The sequence below is a fragment of the Pleurodeles waltl genome, chromosome 8 (assembly GCF_031143425.1).
Source record: "Pleurodeles waltl isolate 20211129_DDA chromosome 8, aPleWal1.hap1.20221129, whole genome shotgun sequence".
Taxonomy (NCBI): domain Eukaryota; kingdom Metazoa; phylum Chordata; class Amphibia; order Caudata; family Salamandridae; genus Pleurodeles; species Pleurodeles waltl.
In genome coordinates, this window is record NC_090447.1 from 800,035,067 (window position 1) to 800,057,113 (window position 22,047).

A 22,047-nucleotide genomic window follows, 5' to 3' on the forward strand; every position below is an offset into this window, starting at 1 on the left:
GGAATTCCGACCCCGGCTGGGGGAATCCTCAATCCTACCCCCTTCCCGCCAGCCTGTTTCTGGCGGTTTTGACCGCCAGGAACAGGATGGCGGGAACGGGTGTCGTGGGGCCCCTGGGGGCCCCTGCACTGCCCATGCCACTGGCATGGGCAGTGCAGGGGCCCCCTAACAGGGCCCCAGCATGATTTTCACTGTCTGCTTAGCAGACAGTGAAAATCGCGACGGGTGCAACTGCACCTGTCACACCCCTGCAACACCGCCGGCTCCATTCGGAGCCGGCTTCTATGTTGCAGGGCCTTTCCCGCTGGGCCGGCGGGCTCCTTTGGCGGGCGCCCGCCGGCCCAGCGGGAAAGCCAGAATGGCCTCCGCAGTCTTCTGACCGCAGAGCGGCCATTTGGCGGTTCCCGCCAGGCGGGCGGCGTCTGCCACCCGCCAGGGTCAGAATGACCCTCATAGTGTCTTAAGTCTTTAAAAAGCAAACAAAGTCTCTTTCAAGCACAAAGTACCTGGTTTGGAGTGGAAAATCTCCTCAGAGGGCCACAGAAGAAGAGATACGGGGAAAAATGGTGTGTGCGTCGATTTCTCCCCAGCACACACGGACTTGCATCATTATTTTTCACGCGGGGAAGTCGTGTGTCGTTTTCCGGTGTGCGGACAGTCTCTTTCTGTGGATCGTGGGGATTACCAGATGTCCCGGGTCTGTGCGTGTATTTTCCTGCTTGTTTTCCGGCTGCGCGTCGTTCTGCGGGGCTGCGCGTCGAAGTTTCAATCTCACGGCAGGCGTTGTGTTGATTTCTCCTCTGGAAGTCGGGCGGCGTTGTCCTTGCGAGGCCGTGAGTCGAAGTTCCGGTCGTCCCGAAGGCGTTGCGTCGATCAGCGTCGGTGTGCGGTGTTTTTCTCGCCGCGGAACAAGCTGTGTGTCGAAAATTTCGGCGCACAGAGCGCCCAAGTGAAAAAGAGAAGTCTTTTTGGTCCTGAGACTTCAGGGAACAGGAGGCAAGCTCTATCCAAGCCCTTGGAGAGCACTTTCACAGCCAGACAAGAGTTCAGCAAGGCAGCAGTCCTTTGTAGAAAGCAGACAGGTGAGTCCTTTGAGCAGCCAGGCAGTTCTTCTTGGCAGGATGTAGTTTCTGGTTCAGGTTTTTTCTCCAGCAAGTGTCTGATGAGGTAGGGCAGAGGCCCTGTTTTATACCCAAATGTGCCTTTGAAGTGGGGGAGACTTCAAAGAGTGGCTAAGAAGTGCACCAGGTCCCCTTTCAGTTCAATCCTGTCTGCCAGGGTCCCCGTAGGGGGTGGGGCAGTCCTTTGTGTGAGAGCAGGCCCTCCACCCTCCCAGCCCAGGAAGACCCATTCAAAATGCAGATGTATGCAAGTGAGGCTGAGTACCCTGTGTTTGGGGTGTGTCTGAGTGAATGCACAAGGAGCTGTCAACCAAGCCCAGCCAGACGTGGATTGTAAGGCACAGAAAGATTTAGGTGCAAAGAAATGCTCACTTTCGAAAAGTGGCATTTCTAGAATAGTAATATTAAATCCGACTTCCCCAGTCAGCAGTATTTTGTATTACCATTCTGGCCATACTAAATATGACCTTCCTGCTCCTTTCAGATCAGCAGCTGCCACTTCAACAATGTATGAGGGCAGCCCCAATGTTAGCCTATGAAGGGAGCAGGCCTCACAGTAGTGTAAAAACAAATTTAGGAGTTTTACACTACCAGGACATATAACTACACAGGTACATGTCCTGCCTTTTACCTACACAGCACCCTGCTCTAGGGGTTACCTAGGGCACACATTAGGTGTGACTTATGTGTAGAAAAAGGGGAGTTCTAGGCTTGGCAAGTACTTTTAAATGCCAAGTCGAAGCGGCAGTGAAACTGCACACTCAGGCCTTGCAATGGCAAGCCTGAGACAAGGTTAAGGGGGCTACTTAAGTGGGTGGCACAACCCGTGCTGCAGGTCCACTAGTAGCATTTAATCTACAGGCCCTAGGCACATATAGTGCACATTACTAGGGACTTCTAAGTAAATTAAATAGTCCAATCAGGTATGATCCAAAGTTATCATGTTTAAAAAGGGAGAGAGCATATGCACTTTAGCACTGGTTAGCAGTGGTAAAGTGCGCCGAGTCTAAAAGCCAGCAAAACAGGGTCCAAAAAGTGGAGGGAGGCAGGCAGGCAAAAAGTTAGGGGTGACCACCCTAAGGCACGTCAGGTCTAACAGTAATGTATACCAGAATAATTATTAAACACCCTTGGACACATTTTGAGTAATAGTGCTTTATCTGAAGGAAATTTACAATGTGTTGAACTGTTTTGAACAGCATGGTCCTGTACAAATGTCCAGTAATATGTTGATCCATCCTACATATGTGTCTCAGCAGTCTGTACACATCACAGCATCACAATGTTATAACCACGCCAACATCTGCAATATGGGAAGCCATGGGTGACAGTCAGTTGGGATGCAAAGGCAGTGACTGGCATAATGCTACTGTCAATCAACAATCTTAACTAAGTGTAATTGGAAGTACTGCTGTATCATATGTGTCCTGTTGTCCACATCCTCCTCATCTTCCTCCTCCTCACTGTCCTCACTGTCCATTGCTGCCACAGGTGCATTGTCACCCCCTCCTCCTGCAGATGGAACACATGGCGTCTGAGGGCCAAGTTGTGCAACATGCAGCACACAACAACAATCCTGCAGAGCTTCTCAGGGCAGTAGCATAGGGATCCACCTATCAGAAGGAGACACCTTAACCTGGCCTTCAGGAGACCGAAGGTCCTTTCAACAATCCTCTTTGTACGGCCATGAACATAATTGTACCTATTCTGAGCCCCTGTTCCCAGATTCCTAACAGGGGTCAGGAGTCAGGACAGGTTTGGGAAGCTGGAATCACCTTCAAAAAATGAGGGACTCACATTAGCCTTGCACAATGGCAGGAGGTATGACTCCTGAAGGCATACACTGACATACATTGAGTGGGGACTCAGGCTCACCTATAAGCTACACTCTGTGCCTCTGCAGTTGTGCCATCAGCTGTGGGACGCTGCTATTCCTCAGGACAAAGGCATCATGCACTGACCCAGGATACTTGGCAGTGACTTGGGAGATGTACTGGTCAGCAAGGCACACCATCTGGACATTGAGAGAGTGGAAACTCTTCCTATTTCTGTACACTTGATCAGTGGCCCGGGGAGGGTGGGAGAAAAGGCACTATGGGTCCCGTAAGTGGCCCCAATCACATGTGGTATATGTCCCATTGCATAGAATCCAGCCTTCACAGTGGGCAGTTCATCTACCTGGGGGAATGTGATGTAGCTGCACATGTGTTTGAGCAAGGCTGCCAAAAACCCTTGCAAGCACAACAGAGAACATTGGCTGTGACATTCCTGCCGCCAAGCCCACTGTCACCTGGAAAGAGCAAGTTGCCAGGAATTGGAGCACTGATAGTACCTTCACAAGAAGGAGGATTACTGTAGTGCAACTGATAGCAGGTAGCAGATCAGGCTCCAATTGTGTACACAGCTCTGTGATTGTGGCCCTGTCCAGAAGATAGGTGAGTATGATGTGCCAGTCCTCCATTGTAGCCAAGTCCACAAGGGGTCTGTTCACAGGTGCTTGCCTCCTCCTCCTCCTATTCCTCCACAGTGGTTGGTACCTAAGGGACCCAAAAGTAAGAAGGGAGTGACACCAGGAACTATGGACACACTACATCAGTGTACACAGAGCATGTTTGTATGTTGGATAATGGACTTGTCTAGATGTGTACATTCGACAGCAGTGACGCACTTTGAAGTTAGTACATTTGTATTAGCAGTAGAAAATTGCCACCGCCTGTCCTGTATGAAGGGACAGTTGGAAGTGACCTCACTCCGCTGGCGATAGACATCATGGCAGGAGGTGGTCTGCACAAATGTGCAATTCCTCATTGGCTAACATGGGCCTCTATAGAGTATAGGAACTAATGTTGATCAACGCCTGCGGTGAATGTGTTCACCGCCGCGGCCGTGACCACCATTTTCTTCATACCACTTCACTTGGTTCCTGACTTTCCACAGGATCATACATCCACTGCCTGTGCTGCTGTGACCTGTGTCTGGAACCTGACATGGCCTGTACAACTGGGGAAAGGGCCCCATCCTTCATGTCGAAAAGGTTGGAGAGGTTTGTGGATGGGGTCCTACTCCTGTGTGGGCCTCCAGACCAACAGGCGAGTACACCATGGGTACGTTGCATGCAACATGGCTGCATGGAGATGTGTGTGTGCTGGCAGTTACATTTAAGGGGTATGGCTTGTGGCAATCTCTTTGCAGTGGTACGTGTCATGTGTGTGCTTGATGAGGGGCAAATGCAGTATGTGAGCTATTTCTTTGACAGGCTGGACTGTATGGTTATTGGTGTCCTTCTGTCTGTGTTTCCTCTGCAGGTCAGCGCCTATCAGAAGAAGGGGTTGTGGCGTGCCATCGCCAAGGACGTGCGGACCCTCAGGGTACATAGCCGGTGTAGCACCCACTGCAGCTAACTGTGGGAGGACCTGAGACGCTGAGCCCGGACGACCACGGAGGCCCAGACGCCCAGCTGGAGATGGCCTCCCAACAAGGGAGGGGTGCCCATCAGAACCTGACCCCTCTGATGGCCTGCATACTGGCGGTGGCCTACCCAGAGCTGGATGGGCGTTTGAGGTCATCTCAGTAGCCACAATGGGGTGAGTACAATGTGTGTGACAATTATCTATGTTGCCTGGCATAGGATTGTGGTGCAGAGTTCTAGTCAGTCTTGCCAGCTTAGACATTGCAGCATGGTCCAGCTTAGGTATTCGGGGTGTAGTGCATATTTTAGACGGCTAGGTAGTAGGCTTTCCATGTCAGACAGGGCTTCGTTAGTTCCAACTGATATGCAAATTACAGTGTCTGTCTCCTACCTGCTGTGGTTCCTAACCAATGGTATGCCAGTGTGATCCATACTGCCCATTCTTAGTCCCTGTGTGTGATAGTAATGTGTATGCCATCTGTGCTGTTGTTGCTGTGACTGACCCTGTGCTCCCTTTCTTTCAACACCCCCCTCTCTCCTTTTGTCATCCTGTCCATGTGTGCATTAGCATCATCTGGCGAAGGAGCAGGAGCACTGGCGAGTGAAGGCGCTGCAGCCCATGGGACCCAGGAGGCAGAGTCTACCAATGCCAAGGGGATCAGTGGGACGGAGGGCAAGGGGAACACCACAGTGGGGATGAGCTGATTCAACTTGACTCTGATTCCTCCTCCGATGGGAGCTCCCTGGTGGTGGCGGACCCCTCTGGGACCACCCCAGCTACAGGTACAACCGCCAACCCCGTACCAGCACCGCCCTCCCAGTAGCCCCCCACCTAGTTGCCTGTGCCCGCTCACCCAGGAGGGTGGGCGTCTCCTTTGCCCCAGGCACCTCAGGCTCTGCCCCAGCCAGCCATGCTGCCCTCAGTGAGGAGGCTATTGACCTCCTGAGATCCATCTCTGTAGGGCAGTCAACCATAGTGAATGTCATTCAGGGGCTGGCATCCCAGATGCAGCAATGCAATGCCTTTCTGTAGGACATTCACGGTGGCTTGGCGGCCCTACAGAGATTGTTTCAGGTTCTGGCCTCCTCCCTGATGGCAGCTAGTGTCCCTGTTTCTTCCGTCCCCCCTTCAACTTCCACTTCCCAGTCCAAGTCACCTCACCCCAAGCCCATCCCACGCCCACATTCTGATAAGCATGCACACAAAACAACAGACACGACTCGCACAGACAAACTCAGGCAGCACACTTCAGTCCACAAGCACTCACACAACCAACACACAGATGTACACACACCATCATCCACTGTTCCACCACTCCTCCTCCCTCACAATCACACCTGCATGCACTGCATCACAGTCCCTGAACCTGCCAACTCCACAGCCTTGCCCACAGTCATCGCAACAGCAGACCCAAAGACATGCACCCCACTTACCACATGTGCAGTCACCACCATCACTACCTCATGCAGCACACTCACCTCACTTGCAGACACCACCTCAACATCCATCCACACGTACTGTTTGACCTCCTCCCCCTCCATGTCTGCCCCCTCCAAAGACACACAAACGCTCGCACTCAGACCCCCAACAGACATCCACCTCACACATGTACACTGTCCATGCACCTGCACCCAAATCAAGCACACCTCCTCCCCCTACAACCATGCCCTCTACCTCCACTCCCATCCCTCCTCCCACAACCTGCCCCATTGGCCCTAAGAAGCTCTTCCTTTTTTGCCTTGACCTCCTCCCACTCCTTCTGTCCTTCCTGTAAGAGAAATGTCCCTCCCTCCCCCCCAGCCCAGCACCTAGTCTGACTCTGTTCCACCCCCAAAGACTTCAGCTGCCACTAGGAGGCACATGAGTGCAACTCCGGCTCCCCTGCCCCAAGCCCACTCCTCAGCCCTCAAAACGGAAAGGTAAAGTGCCGCCCCCTCCGAAACTAAAATCCAAAACCAAGGAGACCCGTCCCAAAACAAAACCCAAGGTGTCCCCTTCCAAAAAAAGTGCCACCCCAGGCCCTCCTGCCCCCTCAGGTGCCTGCCTATTTCCAAAATGATGCCCCTGCAAGGTGGAGCTCCGATGTTGTCAGGAGTGAAGTTGGGGCTTTGGACTGGCCACTGGCCCTGCATGTGAATATGCATTCATGTATATATTTTGGATTTGGGTGCTTCATCCAACAGGATTACAGTGGTTGGAACAGAGGTATGTGTTGCGGCTTTCTTTGCTCCTGGGTTCTGTTACTGTTGTTTAACTCTGCAGATGGTTCTGGGTGTGTGGTGTGTGTGTTGTGTGTCATTCTCCCCTCTCTCCATCCCTGCCTTGTGTGCTAGGCAGCTGTACTCACTGTCATTATCTTCGTTGGTGCTCCAGGCCATGACATAGTACATCATCGGGAAGACTTGCAGTTCAGGTTCCATGTCAGCCTCTGACTCCTCTGTGTCCCTGGAGGTGATTGACTCCTTTTATATGATGTGTTTCCGCCAGGATCTTAGTGGCGTTGCTACCGCCCCTGAAATCCTGGCGTGTGCTATGTCATAATATGGGGGGCGGATCCTTATCTTCCGCCTGCCTGGAGACTGCTACCGCCATGTTCAGTGTTCATACCACACTGGCACTTGGTGTGTTATAATGGCTGTCTATGGGAGGCATCACTGCCATGCTCATTTCTTGGCGGTCATTACTGCTGGCCTGGCGACAGTAGTACCGCCATTGCCGGCGTGGCGGTCACCTGACCGCCAAGGTCATAATGAGGGCCATAATGTCTTTGTAGACATTACTGCAATCATCAATTTAGGTGTGAGTGAATGTATACATGAAACTTATCAACAAGTGTGAGTTACCTTTATGAACTGCCCCAGTAATGCCTCTGTAGACATTAATGTGATCAGCAATTTATTAAACCTTGAATACCTTTGCGAAGAGTTTTTGATGATCAATTACCTAATAAAATGTACTTGCTAAGTAGAATTTTAAGCCAACGTTTCACATCTATGCATTAGCCACTGATAAGGCATGCACAAGTAGGTCCTATGCACAACCCTCTGGAGTTTGTAAAAATACCTTCCACATATTCTTAAAGCAGAATGGTGTATGTCATTACAACGTTTAAAGTCATACTGCAACTTGAACTGTTTGTGAGTCTCCCGTATATTACACGTTTTTAAACAATGTACGTCTCTGAATTTTCACTGAAGTCCTGGAAAGAAATATCTGCACCTCATAGATCTGATGTTTACATAGATGATAGTGAGTTTTTTAAATGTTATTTGTATATTTGTAGTAACACAATATAATTAACATATAGTGACCTCAAGATATTCTGTTTGTGGTTCTCCTAACATTAGTGAATATAGCCCTCAATTCCAAAAGTGACTAGCCCTCAATTCCAAAAGTGACTGATGTTGCCTGTAAAGATCTTTTCAGCATTTATTTTTGTCCCTGTCTTACTCTGCATACAGATTGTTCATGCAAAAACAACTTTGTAAACACTGCTTTGAAATGTAATGTCTCTTTCACAGGTATAGACTGATATTTCTTTCCTTAGGCCTCTGTGGCACACTTTTCTGTTGAGAGCAATTGTTCCCGTGGCTTCACACATTGGGACCAAGGTATGATTCTCACAAGAACCTGTCCTTTTATATAGAGTACCAATATTTGCGGTAACTATTGAGGTGCCTGGAAAGCACCAACTATGGGAACTGCATTATGTGAAACAGTAGGATAGAGCTAAAGAAAGTGATTTCAGAAACTAATCTTCTTACTTTTAACCTTATTGGTCTAATTCGGTGATTTTAATATAATTGTTTCTGTGAACAGTTTCATTTTATTTTGGATTATCAAAGTAGCATATCTTTATGGTTGTGAGCTCACTCTCCCTTGATCTTTGAGAGGTGACACTTTGTTAATCTGATGTCTGATTTCTGATTTATTTTATCTGAGCTGAACTATATTTGTTTCTGCAATTCTGTTATTTGAATGTGATTCTGAGCATCATGCTATTAAATAATTGACTGCCTTCCACCATTTAATTTTGCTTTCTGTAATGTTCTAAATCCTTTAATTAGTGTTTATAGTTTTATTGTAAGTGTTACATTTCATTTTAAAGCCCAATGTGTTTTACAGATGGCTCTGAAATATTAGTTCGCTTGGTCCAGATGAGGAGCATCAAAAGCCCTGTTTGATTAACAGCTCTCCTTATCCATCAAAAGCACTTTAAATTAATATATTTGAAAAAAATGCCATCAGATCTTGTAGCAGCGGATGGTTCGAAACTGGATCTGGATGGTTTGAGACGGGATTTGGAGGGTTTGGAACTGGATCGTGATGCTACAGCTAATTAGATCCAGAAACTATATTATCCTGATTCTGTCTGTACTCCTGAATTCCTGTGGCCCTGTTTGGATTAATAGCAGTGTTCCAGTGTTTCCATGGGTGGTCTGTAAGTTAGGAAGATGTGAGTATATTTAGGGTGATGTGTTGTAGTAGTTTGTGTCAGTGAAAGCATAATATTGAATGCTGAGTAGTGCCTTATGGGATTTATATTTTGGGGTTACAGTGTTAGGAAAAGTGTATGTGTGTTGTGAGCACTTTGGCTGCATAATTTTGATTTGTAGTATAGCAGGAGTAATGGCTCCTGTGAGGTTTATGCCTTTTGTCTCATTTTGAGTTGAATTGTCAGTGTTTACAAACTGTGTTCTGTGTTGATTTTGTTGTTATCATTACCTTTTTGTCATTTATGTTATAGATAGGTTTTTGACATTTTGTCATTAAATGGATTTGTTTAAAGTTTGCCTCATTTTCAGCAGCCCCATGTGGGTGTTGCGTCCTTTCTCAAGCCGCTATGCAGGTGATGTGTCGTTTTTACAGCCGTGTTGCAGGGGGTGCGTTGAAATTTTCCCCACACAGCTCCTGTGTGTGGATTTACAACTTGGTTCTACTAGCTTCACCTTTCAAGGGCCCAGGGACTGGATAGGGAACCACTTGGCAGTGCAGGAATCTCAGCAGAGAGTCCAAGTACTGGCAGAAGAAGTCATTGATGGCCCTGCGACTTCAAAACAGGAGGCAAGCTCAACCAAGCCCTTGGAGACACTTCACAAGCAGGAATATACCACAAAGTCCAGTCTTTGCCCTCTTTCAGGCAGAAGAAGCAACTGCAGGCCAACCCAGCAAAGCACAGTTACAGGTAAAGAGGCAGTACTTCTCCTCCAGTTCTTCATCTCTACTCCTTGGCAGAGGTCCCTCTTGTTTCCAGAAGTAATCTAAAAATATGGGGTTTTATGTCCACTACTTATTCCCCTTTCTGCCTGTGAAGTAGGCAACCTTCAAAGGTAAGTCTCTGTTGTTCACTATATTCTCCCTTGCCCAGACCTGGCTCCAGACTCACACCAGGGGGTTGGAGACTGCATTGTTTAAGGGCAGGCACAGCCCTTTCAGGTGTAAGTGATCACTCCTCCCTCCACTCTAGCTCAGGTGGCCCATAAGGATATGCAGGCTTTACCCGAACTCCCTTTGTGTCACTGTCTAGTGGAGATTCACCAACAGCCCAATTGTCAGTCTGACCCAGACAAGGAATACATAAACAGGAAGAGTCACAGAATGGTTTAAGCAAGGAAATACCCACTTTCTAAAAGTGGCATTTTCAAACTGACAATTTAAAAACCAATTTTATCAAAAGATGTATTTTTAAATAGTGCGTTCGGAGACCCTAAACTCCTCATCTCTATCTGCTCCCAAAGGGAAACGCCACTTAAATGTTACTTAAAGACAGCCTCCATGGTAACCTATGAGAGAGAAATGCCTTGCATCAGTGAAACCCGAATTTGGCCGTATTTCACTGTTAGGACATTTAAAAACACACCAATACATGTCCTACCTTTTACATACATTGCACCCTGCCCATGGGCCTACCTAGGGCCTACCTTAGGGGTGTCGTACATGTATAAAAAGGGAAGGTGTGGGCCTGGCAGGTGAGTACACTTACCAGGTCGAATTGGCAGTTTAAAAACTGCACACACAGACACTGCAATGGCAAGTCTGAGCCGTGTTTACAGGGCTACTCATGTGGGTTTCACAATCAGTGCTGCAGGCCCACTAGTAGCATTTGATTTACAGGCCCTGGGCACCTCTAGTGAACTTTACTAGGGACTTACTAGTAAATCAAATATGCAAATCATGGAAAAGCCAAGTACACATACATTTTACACAGGGAGAAGTTGCACTTTAGCACTGGTCAGCAATGGTTAAGTTCCCAGAGTAACAAAACCTTCAAAAACACAGTCCAGCACACAGTAAAAACATGGTAAGCAGAGGCAAAAAGACAGGGAGGACTATGCCAAGGATGCTATGTCTAACACGTGTCCCCCCACCTGAAAGTGGGGAGAACTACCCACCCTCATGGGAGTTCTCATCACCAAGGTGGAAGAATCTGGTCAGACCATCAGCATTGGCACGTTCTGTTCCATGGTGGTGTTCCACTGTAAAGTCCATTCCCTGTAGGGTGATAGACCACCTCAACAGTTTTGGGTTATCACCCCTCATTTACATTAACTGAGGGGCCTGTGGTCTGCCTGAACCTGGATGTGAGTCCCAAACCAGTAGGGTATTTGCTTCTTCAGCACCCAGACTACAGCAAATGCTTCCCGCTCAGTTGCAATCCACCTATGTTCCTGGGGAAGTAGCCTCCCACTAATGAAGGCTGCTGGCTGGTCTAGGCCCTCTTCAATTAACTGTGTTAATACTGCCCCACACCATGTAAGGAAGCATCAGTCTGCACTACAAACTCCTTGGAGTAGTCAGGCACGTTCAGCATGGGTAACGTCCACATAGCTGCCTTCAGGGCATCAAAAGCTGTCTGGCAAGCCTCAGTCCAGATCCACTTTTTGGGTAGCTTTTTGGAGGTTAGCTCAGTCAAGGAAGCAACAATAGTGCCATATCCCCTTGGCAAACCTCCTATAGAATCCAGTGAGACCTACAAAGGCTCTCACCTCTGTCGGGGTCTTGGGAGGCTCCCAAGCCAGAATGGTGTCAATTTTTGGTTGTACGGGTTCCACCTGACCACTCCCCACCTGGGGTCCCAAGTAAACCACATAACCCAGCCTTACTTGACATTTAATCACCTTAATAGTGAGACCTGCCTTCTGCAAAGCCTACAACACTTTGCAGAGGTGATACCAGTGTTCCTCCCTGCTGGAGCTGAACACAGCATTGTCATCCAGGTAGGCTGTACTAAAGTACTCCAACTGAGCCAAAACTTGGTTAATCAACCTCTAAAAGGTAACAGGAGCATTTTTAATCCCACAGGACATTACTATGAACTGGTATTGCTTATCTGGGGTAGAAAATGCAGACCTCTCTTTGCCCCCCTCAGTTCGAGAAATCTGCCTATACCCAAGCGTTAGATCAAATGTGCGAAAAAACTTGCCAGCTCCCAAGTGATCATCAGCGTGGGAGATGGGGTGAACAGCAGTCTTTGTGATGGTGTTGAGTCCATGGTAGTCCACACAGAACCTGAGTTCTGGAGTGGCACCGGGGGCAACATTCTTTGGGACCAAGACCACTGGGCTGGCCCAAAGACTACTGGAAAACTCAATAACCCTTAATGCTAATGTCTTGGACACCTCATCCTTGATGCTAGCCCTGACCTTTTCAGTCAATCTGTAAATTTTGTGCTTTACAGGTGGACTGTCCCCAGTGTCCACATCATGTGTACACAGATGAGTGCCCCCTGTAGTCAAGGAGGCAAACTGTTCCAACACCTGGCGACAGTCCATCTGCTGCTCTGGTGTCAGTGAGGAGGATAGGTTCACACCCGCCACAGACCCATCTTTCTTCTGAGCAGACAGGAGGTCAGGAAGAGGCTCACTCTCTTCCTCCACCCCATCATCTGTTGCTAGGAGCATTGTCATTTCAGACCTCTCAAAGTGAGACTTGAGGCGGTTCACATGCAGGACCATCAGAGGGTTCCTGGGAGTCCGCAAGTTCACCAGATATGTGACACCACTCTTGTGCTCCGCCACTTCAAAAGGCCCAGTTCACTTATCTTGGAGAGCACGAGGCCCACTGGGGCCATGACCAACACTTTCTGGCCAGACTGAAACTCAACCAGAGTGGCATTCTGGTCATACCAGCATTTCATGTCCTCCTGGTTTGCTTCCAGGTTCTCATGGGTGAGCTTCCTGAAGAGGGCTGTGTGGTTCCTAAAACCAAGCGTATAGCTAAATACATCCTGGAGGGGCTTACTGGAGGCTTTCTCCAAGCCCTCCGTCACCAGTCTCAGGGGGTGGTCACACAACCACTCAAAGGAGCTAAAACCAAGTCCCTTTTGTGGTACCTCCCTGTAGGCAAACAGAAGGCATGGCAAGAGGATGTCTCACTTCCACCTCATGGGCTCTGACAGGCCCATAATCATGCCATTTAAGGTTTTGTTGAATCTCTCAACAAAACCTTTTCTTTGGGGTGGTTAGGAGTGGTGAACTTGTAGGTCACCCCACACTCCTTCCACAAAGACTTCATATAAGTAGTTATGAAGTTGGTACTCCTGTCAGATACCACCTCCTTGGGGAACCCCATGAGGGTAAAACCCCCCATCGATGCCCAGCCCACCACAGGGGCCATGATTGATCTAAGAGGGATAGCTTCCGGTTACCAGGTGGCATGGTCCGCCTATACCACTATAAACCCGTTGCCCATGGCTACCTTGGGATCCAAAGGCCCCACAATGTCAATACTCACCCTTTCAAAGGGGGTGCTGACTACAGGAAAAGGTTGGAGGGGAGCCTTACATTTCCCTCCACTCTTGCCGCTTGCCTGACCAGTCTGACAAGACCTACAGTGCGCATCAGAGTGCCTGCACATTTGGGGCCAGTAAAGAGGGTGACAAGCCTTTCAAAGGTCTTGCCCTGCCCCAAATGACCAGCTAGAGGCATATCATGAGCCAAACCAAGTAGGAAGGCTCTGAAGCACCGGGGTACCACCAGCGCATGTGCTGCCCAGGCTCAGCAACCTTAGGCTTACTATATAGGAGGCCACCCTTCCAATAAATCAAGTGTGATGCAGACTCCTTGCCAGATGCCAGGTCTGTAGCCTGCTGCTGCAAACCCTCTAGAGTAGGGCATGTTTTCTGTGCCTCACAGAAAACTTTTATTCATGGTGACTGCTGGTGAGACTAAAAACAAGTGATGGGACGCCTATTGAGGATAATAGCTTGAAGGGTCACCTATTTATTAATTAATGGCCACCTATTTATTAATTAGTGGAATAAAGGTGCACTATCACACAGGTGACTGACTAGGTGTTTTTATACTTTCTGTAGCACAACTGGATCCCTTGTTTATCCAGATAACTATAATCTCAGCACTCCCTCCGTGTTCTTTTAACGGTGAGGTTGAGTCCGTCTAGGTGGCATTGCCCTACCCGGATGGGGCTAGATGGTCATATGGTGAAGCAATACACTATATAGTGTGTGAAACCACCTAGTCCGTAAAGGAAAATTCCTCCCTCCCCCACACGGCTACATTTGGCACACTAACAAGTCTCAAAGTCTCAGATTAAAGGGTCCAGGGCAATTTCTTTGCCATTAGTTCCCAAATCACACCCCATACTTCTTATGTATATGGATCTGACTTTGAGGAGACAGTGGCCCTCATTCTGACCTTGGCGGTCGGCGGAGGCCGCCCGCCAAAGTCCCGCCGTCAGGTTACCGTTCCGCGGTCGAAAGACCGCGGCGGTAATTCTGACTTTCCCGCTGGGCTGGCGGGCTGTCGCCTTCAGACCGCCACCCAGCCCAGCGGGAAAGAGGCTTCCACGATGAAGCCGGCTCGGAATCGAGCCGGCGGAGTGGAAGCTGTGCGACGGGTGCAGTTGCACCCGTCGCGTATTTCACTGTCTGCACAGCAGACAGTGAAATACATGTAGGGGCCCTCTTACGGGGGCCCCTGCAATGCCCATGCCAGTGGCATGGGCACTGCAGGGGCCCCCAGGGGCCCCGCGACCCCCCCTACCGCCATCCGGATCTCGGCGGTCCGACCGCCGGGATCTGGATGGCGGTAGTGGGGGTCGGAATCCCCGCGGCGGTGCAGCAAGCTGCGCCGCCGCGGAGGATTCAATGGGGCCGCGGTACACTGGCGAGACCCCGCCAGTGGTGCCGGTCCGACCGCGGCTTTACCGCCGCGGTCGGAATCCCCATTGGAGCACCGCCGGCCTGTCGGCGGTGCTCCCGCGGTCCTCCGCCCTGGCGGTCAAAGACCGCCAGGGTCAGAATGACCACCAGTATGGGGTCCTGGTTCTTTCCCTGAGCCAAGCTCTCCCCTACTCTCCATTTGGTGTAATGATCCTCTCTTCCATCTCCATCATAAGCTTCTTTAGCTCAAGCTGGTACACCCTCTCTGCCTGCCTGTCCTGCAACTCCCCAGGAGTCAGACCCTTGGATGACACACTGCTACCTGCCCTGAAGACCCTCATCACAGGCAGAACAGGGACATCCAACACACCACCCGGATTGTTTTGCACCTCCTAACCCTCATTCTCCTCCTCTGACTGCCCCCTAGCCGCCTTAGCTGCCACCCCTGCCCTCAATGCCTTTTGCAGTTCCTTCTTCCTGGAGGACCTCCTGATGGGCTGACAAGATCCTTGCAAAACTGTTTTAGTTGAGCCACTGTATTATCCTCCAGTTTTTCCAACTTCAAAGTAGCCTTTGTAGCCACAGCTAGTGAATCCCCAGATTGGGACATGTTGGTGAGTACTCAATAATGCAAAGTTCCAAAAGTAGTTCAGAGAGTTCCCAAGAGAAGTTAAAAAATCACAAAAAATGGAAGTAGGAAAAAATAAAAAACAAGTAGTATGTGGTCACGTAATGGTCTGCACTGAAAACAGTAGTGTACACTTAATCACTGTATCTCAAGTACAAATACAAGTTCTATCCTCACTGCTGATCACCAGTGTTAGAAATGGGGTCTCTGGTTGGCAGTCAGTTTGCATATTGTCCAAGCAGGGATGCTCACTCTAATCAGGGTAATGGAGATACAGACTTAAGACAACCCCTGCTCACCCCCTTGGTAGCTTGGCACAAGCAGCCAGGCTTATCTCAAAGACAATGTGTAAAGTACTTGTACCAAAATGCACAGTAATACAGTGAAAACACTGCAAAATGGACATCACATCAGCTTATAAAAATAGCCAATATTTATCTAAATCAAACAAGACCAAAATGACAAACATCCAACATACACAAGTAAAGTTATAAATGTTTAAAATAATAGAATCTTACTCCATAGAAAACAATGGAAATGCTGTTGTTACACAAAGTTCCTGGTTTGCGTCAAAAATAAAGCTGCACAGGCGAACATGCATCAGAAAAGTCAGTGATGCGTGGATTACTTACTCGCAGGTGATGCAGTGGGTCGTTTCTTCTCCGGTTGGGTAAGCAATGTAACCAGGGGTTTGAAGACTGCATTGTGTGAGGGCAGGAACCACCCTTTGAGGTGTAAGTGACCACTCCTCCCTCCTCACTAGCCCAGATGGCCCATCAGGATATGTAGGCTACACCCCAGCCCCGTTTTTGTCACTGTCTAATGGAGATTCACCAACAGCCCAACTGTCAGTCTGACCCATACAAGGAATACACAAGCAGGCAGCGTCACAGAATCATTTAAGCAAGAAAATCTTCACTTTCTAAAAGTGGCATTTTCACTGAAAATGTAAAAGCCACCTTTACCAAAAGATGTATTTTTAAATTGTGAGTTCAGAGACCCCAAACTCCATGTGTCTATCTGCTCCCAAATGCCAACTACACTTAAAAGTTATTTAAAGGCAGCCCCCAGGTTACCTGTGAGAGAGATATGCCTTGCAACAGTCAAAAACAAATTTGGCCATATTTCACTTTTAGGACATGTAGAAACACACCAGTATATGTCCTACCTTTTACATACACTGTACCCTTCCCATGGGGCTACCTAGGGCCTGCCTTAGGGGTGCCTTACATGTATAAAAAGGGAAGGTTTGGGCCTGGAAAGTGGGTACTCTTGCTAGCTCGAATTAGCAGTTTAAAAATTGCACACACAGACACTGTAGAGGCAGGTCTGAGCCATGTTTACAGTGCTACTCATATGGGTGGCACAATCAGTGCTGTAGGCCCACTAGAAGCATTTGATTTACAGGCCCTGGGCACCTTCAGTGCACTTTACTAGGGACTTACTAGTACATCAAATGTGCCAATCATGGAAAAGCCAATCACACATACATTTTACACAGGGAGCACTTGCACTTTAGCACTGGTCAGCAGTGGTAAAGTGGTCAGAGTAACAAAACCTGCAAAAACAGAGTCCAGCATACAGTCAAAACATGGGAAGCAGAGGCAAAAAGTCAGGGGCAACTACGCCAAGGATGCCCGGTTGTATTGCCAATTTTTGAACAATTGTTTTATTTCTCTTTAACTCACTTTTCATTTCTCCTTTATTTCAAAATTTGACAGAGATAAGCATCAATGGCAGCAGAAAACCTGTTGCAGCCATTATAGTTTTTGACAGATAAGGGCAACCCAATTCTGCCTTGGAAGAGGTGGAAACAACTTTTCAATTCTTATTTACTCCCAATTGGTGGGTAAAAATTCTCTGCTGTGAGGAAACAAGCCATATTATTGCATAATGTGGGTATTGAGGGAATGTATGTGAATGAGAGTTTGGACGAAATTACAGTTGTACATCGAGGAGGTGAACTTGATAATGTATTTGACATGTCAGTTATGATGCTTGAAAATCATTTTGTATACCAAATTAGCGTCATACTACAAAGGCACAAATTATTCACACAGTTACAAGGTAAACAAGAAAAAATTGGGAGTTATGTTATATCAGTAAAAACGTTAGCACGTACCTGCAAATTTGGACAAGTCATTGATTTCTTGGTAAGGAATCAGATTGTTAGGTGTATTAACAATATTAGGTCTGGAAAAACTTCTAGAAAAGAATCCTGATTGAAAGAGACTATAGCTATTGTGAAAAGTATGGAGAATACTAGCATGTGGGAGCATGAAATGAGGGAAGATAAGGGTGAAGGCAACCATGAAGGGAAAAGCACTGCACATGAGATAAAAAAACGAAAACGGCAAGAGAGGGAATGCGAAAAAAGCATTCTAACAGTGAGGATCTCAAGAAATATTCCAACAGTGAAAATACCAATCTTAACAAAAACATAGGTTTGAAATGGTTTAAATGTGGCAGTGAAGGACATCTCTCAAATAGTCTAGGATGTTTTGTGAGGTTTGCTACATGCAGAAATGTGGAAAAAGGGACATTGTGCACATATGTGTCAGGGGACTAAAGCACAAGGTTAACCCTGTATGGAAGAAGAAGAGAAAAAGTTTGTGTTGAGTGTGAGAGAAGACAGATTGGTGGATGGTGACCCTTTGGAGATGCCTGAATGTGGGATTATGGTTGGTGGAAATAAATTGTCTGTATTAACTGATTTGAGATCACCTTATGCTATGATAGATGACAAAAATTAGGACATAGTGTTTGGTATGGACACATTTGAGTTGTTTCCACCCAATATAAACCCAGTGGGGTACGGTGGTGTCAAGATAGACATTCTTGGGTACGCTGTAATAAAAATACAATTGTTGGACTGGAAGACAATGGGTAAAGAGAATGTAGCTAGAAGAGGCAACAACCTGTTGGGATGGAGACATCGAAGAGATAAGGGGATAATTCATAATCCCAATACTCCAGAGAAAGTGTTACACATCTCAACATAACGGTTACCAGAAGATGTATGTTCCAATATCACTAAGGTGCCTGGTAGCAACGTAGGAGTGCTGAAAAACTTTGAATTCGGAATCGTTTTGAAGAATGGGGCGGTACCATTTGTAAGCAAAGTGAGGAAGTGCCTCATTTAATGATGGAATGTCTTGAACAAGAGTTGAACAAGTTGCTGGAAACCTGAGTGTTTGAAGAAATTGAATGTTTGGAGTGGTTGGCTCTAGTGGTTTTAGCTCTGAAAGATGATGGAGAAGAGATTAGAATGTGCGTGGATTTATGTGGATTAAACAAACACATTTGGGTGGCCAGGCAACTTTTTGCTTAACATTTCAGAAACATTAGCTTTGATAAAAGATGGAAAATCCTTCATTGTAATGGATTTGTCCTCTGTTTACCACCAGGTATTGCTTCACCCTGAGTATAGGTACTTAACATCATCTGTAACTCTTTTGGGTGATAGGCAGGTTTATCGGTGTGCCTTTCGGACTGGCCTCCACTGCTGCATGCTTTCAAAGAGTGATGAAGAAAGGGCTAAAGGTTCTATATACAGTCCTGCTTTTTCAAGGTGACATTTTAGTCTATGGCAAGGACCACTAGAACATGATGAGTGGTTGTGGCAGGTATTAGGCCATTTGCAAGAGGCTGGTTTGGTGATAAAGAATGAGAAATGAAAATTTTGTGTGACCTCTGTAATTTATTTGGGACATACAATCTCTGGAGGAGGAATGAGTCCAGTGTTGGATTAAGCCAATAACATACATCGTAGAGGCACTGTGCCCTTTTTAGGGTTGGCTGAGTTCTGTTCTAAATTTATTCCAAATGTTGCTAATTTATTTCTGAGACTGTTGTTAAAAAATGTCCAAATTTGAATGGATGAATGAATGTGCAATGGCCTATGGTAATATTAAAGTCAGCATTGGGAAAATACCTACATTGGGGCAATTTATTTCCCGGAATTAGTGTGAGAAAGTCATCCTTTTGGCCCTGATCACCCCCAGTTGTTTGTTTGATACTAGTGGTTACTGACTCTGATTGCGCCCGGGGCACTGATAAACTGTCCCAGGGCCAGTGTTCTGTTTAAAAGGTATATGCAACTTAGGTGCAATTATAATTTGCTCTGACAACCTATCTGTAAGTCCCTAGTATATGGAAGGGTATGTAGGCTTAATAACCCCAATTGAGTTAGGGCACCCATGGGTGCACAGCTGTGGTGTCTGGTGACATTTTAAAGGCAGGCCCGCCTTGCTGGCTGTTTTTAAAATGAAATGAATCCCAAATTCGGCTTAGGAACTTAAAGTACTTCCAAGGGTTGGGCGCAGTGTAAATATATTATCAGGGACATTATAAAATATATTGTACAAGCCCTGGCGTGGGAAAAACTGCCAATTTAATTTTCCTCATTGCAGTACATTAGCTCCACAGGCTGATATTTGGAGGCTTTATTTAAAAATATTAAAGTCTCATGTCAGGTAGTAAAGAGCTCAATATGTCATGTTTGGTATCAGATTACTAGTTAAAATACACCCTACAATGTGCCAATGTTAGATGTATTATAACTAGTGCAGGGAAAGAGTTTTAGAACTCTTTCACAAAGTTACCAAAATTAGCCCTGTAGTGCCCTTTCCTGATTGGTCAGCCTCTTGCTGCCTGAGCCAAGCTATCTTAATGAGAGGTAAAGTGGTCTGGGCTTAAACAAAGGAACAATCTGGTTGGATGAGAATTGCTGTAGCAGATAGCAGAGCAGGAAGGGGGTAGGGTGTACAAACTGGTTTTCAAAGGAGGGAAAGCCACCCATGACAGAAACCAGACCTCCTCCATTTCCTGCTCCCCCAGCCAGATGGGAACCCCAGTAATTAGATTGGGAGAGGAGCTGAAGGGTATGTGTTAAGGAAACTTAGCCACACAAGTGGGTGGGCTCAGGCAGACCTGACCTTCAAGGAGAGATTTTCTCCATCTTGCATTTTTGAAGAATGTTACTTTCTGGGATTGATTTTTGCCACACCTTGCAGGAAGAGATCACCCCATAGGGTGTCACCCTGGATCCTATTGGTCAGGGGTGCCCCCTGTTTGCCATCCCAAGAGCAAGAATAAATATGTAAGAGCTGCGAAGCAACTCGGATCCCTGCTGGAAGAAGATCAGAAGAAGAAGGACTACCCTGTTGAACTCCTGTACTGCACATGAAAGACTGTACCAACAAGGACTGCACCAGCTGCACACTCTGGGCTTCACCACTAGAAAGACTTTGCCTTGCTTCTAAAGAGGCAGGGATGGACTCCTTGTTAGTAACAGCTGCAGAGGAGCTACCAAGAGTCCCCAACATCAAGACCTGCAAGAAAAGCCAGCTGGCCAGTGTCCAGTGACCTTTTGAAGATTCTGACTACGTGCATTCTGGGAAATGGAGTCCCAACACCTAAGGAGCAACTCAGAGCTTCTGGAAGCTTGGACCACAATTGTGGACACTGCAAGACCACAAAAAGGACTTCTAGAAGAAGATAAAGAAGTTTGGAGCAACTTTGTGAAAAAACGCCATATAGTGACTGATCAGTTGACGAGAGTCAAGCCGGCGACGTCGAACTATGACAAAGCCTGAATTTCAGGTTTGTCCTGCTGAAGCTTCAGAGGTTTTCCCCATCAACAAGACTACCATAAGTTGACCTGGACCTCTCGCTCAAACAGACTGAGGACGCATCACAAGCCGGCCTTAAGAGAAGCCTCGATCGACAACAAGATAAAAAGCTCCAGAAAAAATACCAAATCCTAAGGTAAAACTTTGACTGAGGCCTACCTCTCAGTATATTTGACTTGGGCTCAATTGTGGTCCACCTCAAACTTGGACTTTGCTCCAGTCAAGTATGACCAGATGTCCCTGGTTGGTGCTTTTTGCTTTTAGGCACCAGAAAACATCTATTTACATTTAATCTTTAAAAATTCATATCTCCAGTTTCGTACATTGGGTTTTGTCATTTTGGTGGCATTTTAAAGCTAATACTATTTCCTATTTGTGTAAATTGGTGTTGGATTTTTATTGTGTATGGTGTTTTACTTATTTAATGTTTTGTTGATAGTAAATGCTTTACACAAATGTCTCCTAAGTTAAGCTTAACCGCTCAAGGGCGAAGCTTCCAAGGGTTGAACAAGTATTAATTTACTGAGACCCTGACTGGACCTAATGTGAGATTGTGGCCTATTACTAAGATTATGTACCTGTGAGAAAACAGGGCTGACTGCAGAGGCCCCTTAACTTTTTGCCCCGATTTTTCACCATCTCCCTTACATCCTGCAACCCCAGGCAATTATGTGCCCTTTTGATTAGATTAGGAGAGGGCAGGAGAAAGGTGTGTTTAAGATTTGTAGCCACACCAGTGGGTGGGCTCAGCCAGATGTAACCTCCAAAAATCAGTTTTGAAGAATGTTGCTCTCTAGGATTGATTTTTGCCACACTTTCCAGGAAGTGTTAATCACAGGGGGAAGGACCGTGCATCTGATTGGAGAACCTGGACCCCCCTGGTTTTCACCCAGGAACAAGGATAAAAATGGCAGAGCTGCACCCACACCTCAGTTCCCCACCAGATCCCATCAAAAAAGAACATCAGAAGACAAAAGACTGCCCTGATGGACCCCTGACCTGCACCTGGACACTGCACTCTGAAGGACTGCACCAGCTGCACACTTGGGCTCCACCACAGGAAGGACTTTCCTTAGCTTCACCTGGTTCAAGGAGGGACCCCCGTTTGCAACAGGTACAAAGGAGCTGCTCAGAG